Raw genomic sequence first — 5,075 nt, forward strand, 5'->3', positions numbered from 1 at the left:
GTCTACTGTGATTTTGTGTGCTCGGTGTCCTGTATGCATCTTCAATTTGTATATCTGTTTCCTTTTTTATTTCTGGAAAGTTTTCTGTAATTATTTCATTCAGCAGGCTTCTCATTCCCTTCGTTTGAATCTCTGTACCTTCTTCTATCCCGATGATTCGTAAGTTTGGTTTTTTTTATGTTATCCCATAACTCTTGGATGTTTTTCTCGTGATTTTTTACCAGCCTTTCTGAGTTGGCTAGACTCTTTTCAAGATGATATATTTTGTCTTCATTATCTGACGTTCTGGTTTCTACTTGCTCCACTCTGTTAGTGATACTCTCAATTAAGTTTTTAATTTGGTTTATCATTTCCTTCATTTCTAGAATTATTGTTTGATTATTTTTATAATCTCTATCTCCTGATAAAGATGCTTAACTTCTTCTTTTATCTTTTTATGTAATTCATTCTCAATGTGTTCTTTCGCTGCTTGAATTTGCTGTCTTGTATCCTCTTTAAGGTTCCATTCCATCTGTCTAAGGTGTTCCTTGAGTTCTTTATATGACCATTTTTCTGATGACTCTAGGTCCTCCTGAATATTTAGGCTGTCCTGCATTATTTGTACTCCTTTTCTTCCTTGCTTTTTGAAGCTCCTCATGTTACTTCTTGTTCTTTTTGACTGCTGAGTTACTGTTTACTCCTATAAATTTATTTGATGCTTGGGAGGAAAGGTATTAGAAGGGAAGGGAAGAAGTCACTAAAGAGAATGAGAATAAGCAGGTAGAATTCAAGGAAGGGGGGATAAGATAATTGAAAAGAAATGAAAAGACAAAAGAAGAAAAAAATAGGAAATAAAAAAAGAAAATTTTTTTAAAAAATAATAAAAGAATTAAAATTAAAATTAGAAGAAAAAAATTTTAAAAAAATTTTGTAAAAAAAAATTTAAAAAAACACCAAGAAAGAAAAATGAAAGAAAAACCCCAATCAAAAAAAAGAGAAAAGAAAAAAAAACAAACTCACACAAAAAAAACTAATAAATGCAGTCTTAGAGTTTGATTAACTTCTCTTCCAGTAGGTGGCGCGTGCCCACCAGGCCAAGTTTCTCCTGTCAATATGCGAGAACCAATCACTGTGCAGCAGCTCCTCCCAGACTGGGCGAGTCTCCAATCCTGAGTGCCTAGGGCCTCCTCTTGTGTCTAGTCACTTCCTACTTTTCCTCTAGCCAGGCCCCTCTCACGGGTGCCGCTCACCACAATACTGGCTACACGCCAGGTCTGCTGCTCCCGGGAGCCCTGTTTTCATGAACGAATGGGCACACTCTTCCAGTTTGCCATTCCCTCAGACCCTAAGTTTGTAGAGCTTGGGGCTGAGAATCCTCAGCGAATTTTACTTGCCCTCCGGTAGCCACGCCTCCGGTAGCTGGTGCAAGAGACCTCAGCTGTCAGCACTGGTGGGAGCGGTAGTTCCGAGCCGCGGGTCCCGCGCCACCTCTGATTCCCTCGGTCTGGCTATCGTGCTCACGGGAGAGCTGGGAGGGGCCCTTACGGGAGAGCTGGGAGGGACCCTTAAGGTTTCCCCGATGTGTGGAGAGGGAAGGCTAGGGAATTACACACCTGAAGCCGCAGGTTTCAATGAAGTTATCTCGTCCGCCGCAGTCTGATGACGTCAGTTCTCTGCCATGGTGGTATCTCTTGCAAATGGCGACAGTTCGTTTCCCTTTGCCGGGTGACCAATGCAACGGGTGGGTCCTTACTGTCTCTCCCAAGCCCTGTTTCAAACCTGTGGCCACTACCTATGAAGGCTCGGTAGGCATTTACCTCCGTAGGATGAGAAGGGCTGACCAGTTGTTTCAGCTGGATGGATTAGTGCTGAGTCACAGCTGTTTGTCTGCGGGAAGCAGGCGAACGGGAGCTTGAATTCAGCCGATCCGGGCTCAGAGTGTGTTCTGAGAGGCCCAGACTGTTCGCCCCAGATCCACGTCAGCTCAGCATTGCCTAGTGATCCCGAGCAAACAGATTTAGGTTGTTTACGACTCACTATGCCTGCACAGCTGAAGAGGTCAGAGACTTGATCTCTCCGTGCCCGCCGCCATGTTGGAATCTCATTTAATTTTTTTAAAGTAAACTTTTTATCTTGAAATAATTTTAGATTTACAGAAAAGCTGAAAAGTTAGTACAGACAGTTCTTATATACATCTTTCTCAATTTCAGTTTCCCTTTATGTTTTTGTTTATATGAGTCTGGTTCATTTGTCAAAACTAAGAAACCAAAATTAGTATATTACTATTCACTGAACTCCAGATGTAATTAAGATTTTATTTAATTTTCCCATTAATGTTTTTTTTCTGTTCCATGATATAAAGGGTGATTTAAGAATTGTTTTTTTTTTTTTTTTTTAGGGGCTGTGGTTGTGGCTCAGCAATAGAATACTTGCCTCTCATACGTGAGGCACTGGGTTTAATCCTCAGCACTACATAAGTAAATAAATAAAATAAAGGTATTGTGTAACATACAACTAGAAATATTTTTTAATATTTATATTTTTTAGATGTTGATAAAACTTTATTTTATTTACTTATATATGTGGTGCTGAGAATTGAACCCACTGCCTCATACATGCCAGGCAAGTGCGCTACTGCTGAGCCCCAGCCCTAGCCCATGATTTAACAATTTTAACTTCTTGTTCATTTATAGTATATAAAAATTCATTTGTTCATTCATTTTTTATGTATTTTGGTAATGAGGATTGAACCCAAGGAGTTTAACCACTAAGCCATATCCCCAACCCTTTTTATTTTTTGAAACAGGGTCTCTCTAAGTTGCTTAGGACATCACTAAATTACTGAGAATGACTTGCGATCCTCCTGCCTCACCCTCCTTAGTTTCTGGGATTACAGATAAGCACTACCAGTCCTGTCTAAAATTCTTTATTTTTACATAGGTCTTTGTATCCTACAAACTTGCTTAACTCACTTACTAGTTCTCATAAATTTTTATAGGTTCTTTGGATTTACTGCATAAATAATGGTGGCTGCATATATACTTTTGCTTCTCCCTTTTAATTCTGCATGCTTTTATTTTCTTTTCTAGCCTTATTGCACTGACAAGGGCTGTTAATTTAATGTTGAACAGGACTGGAAATAACAGATATCCTTGCTTTATTTCTGATATTAGGAGAGCATTCAGTCTTTCACCATTAAGTAGTATATTGGGTGTTGGTTTTTAATATAGTCTCCATTTAAAGACATAATAATTGTCTGTAGTCCTTGTTTGCTAAGTTTTTTAAAAATAATAATTGTGTTGAAATTTATTTCAATGTGTTTCATGCATTTATTTATATGACCATGTTTTATCTTCTTTAATTGATAATATGTTGAATTACATTAATTGATTTTTTCAAAATGTCGGATAAGCTTTTAGGTCCTTAGGAAAAATACCACACTTGTTAGAATGTATTGTTTTGGGTTACCAAGTTTTGCATCTGTGTTCATGAGGAACATTGGCTTGTACTTTTGTTTTCTCATAATGTCTTTGGGTTTGGTATTAAGGTAATTTGGTTACATAAAATGATTTTAGAAAATCTTCAGTTCTCTTCTGATATAAGAGCTTTTGTAGAATTGGTGTTAGTTCTTCCTTAAATATTTTGTAGAATTTATCAGTGAAATCCCAGTATTATTTTGATGGGAACTATTTTAAACTATAAGTCAATTTAGTAGATATGTGGTGATTCAAGTTGTCTGTATCTTCTTGAATGGATTTTGATAGTTTTAAGGAATTTGTCCATTTTGTATATCTAGAATTTATAGGCATTTATAGGCATGTTCAAAATACTTCATTGTTATCCTTTTGATGTCTCTGGAGTTTGTGGTGATGCCCCTCTTATTCCTGATATTGATAATTTGTGTACTTTTTTCCCCCTTTAGAGTCTAATTGGAAATTTATCAGTATTACTGATATTCTTCCAAGAACTACCCCCACTTTGGTGGTACTAGGCATTGAACCAAAGGCCTTTATCATGCTAGGCAGATGCTTTGCCACTGAGCTACTTATTAGATTCTGCCTTCACTTATTAGATTGTACCTTTAAATAATAAGTTACCGCTTCTCATATACTATAAGAACTTTCAACAGCATACTTTAATTTCCTTGCTCCTGATCTTTGGGCTATTTTTGCATATTTTACTTCTACAGTTGTTATATATTGATATTCTTTGTTATTCTTTTTGTTGCAAATATTCAATTATCTTTTGAAATAATTTTATAAATAAGAGGAGCATTATTTTATTATATCTACTACATATTTACTATTTCCAATGAAATTCATTCCCTTATGTTGATGCATATTTCTACCTGATATCTTTTTGTTTCATACTGAATGACTTACTTTAACATTGTTGTATAGGTCACCTGGTAATTAATTTTTCCAGTGTGAATATCTATAAAGATCTTTTTTTCACTTTGTAAATTTTAACTTTTTTCTAAGTGTTGAATTCTGGTAGTTAACAAGTTTTGGTTTTCTTTCTTCAGTTCAAGTTTGTTACTCAATAGTTTTCTAGCTTTTAATTGTTTTCAACAAGATATCATTGTTCTTGAAAGGAAGTGAAAAGGTCATTTTATTTGTCTCCATGTACTGTGTTTTATTTTCCTGTCTGGCTGTGAAATTTTTCTCTTAACCTGTGTTTTTAAGCAACAAGTATATCATGTGTCTTTTAGTTTCCATATCTGTCTTTTCCTCAGGGTTTGTTGTGCTTCTCTAGGTCTGTGGGTTTATAGTTTTCATCAGAATTGTAAAATTTTTAGCTATAAACTCTTTGAATATTATTTTTAATCCTTTATTGTTTCTCTTTTCTGTTTCAGGGGGTCTAGTCATATTTATATTATGTTAGCTGCTCTCTTATTTAAATTTTCTTCAGTATCTAATATGCTCTTAGTACATATTCTTGACCTCTGATATTGTTTTTTCATTTCTAGAAGATAAATTTTAGAGATATCTTCCTTCTCTTAACACACTTATTTTCATTTTCCGGTTCTTTTTTTTTTTTTTTTTGGTACTGGGGATTGAACTCAGGGGTGCTTATCCACTGAGCCACATCCCTAG

Source organism: Spermophilus citellus (genome assembly GCF_964194105.1).
Source record: "Spermophilus citellus genome assembly, chromosome: 2".
Classification (NCBI taxonomy): domain Eukaryota; kingdom Metazoa; phylum Chordata; class Mammalia; order Rodentia; family Sciuridae; genus Spermophilus; species Spermophilus citellus.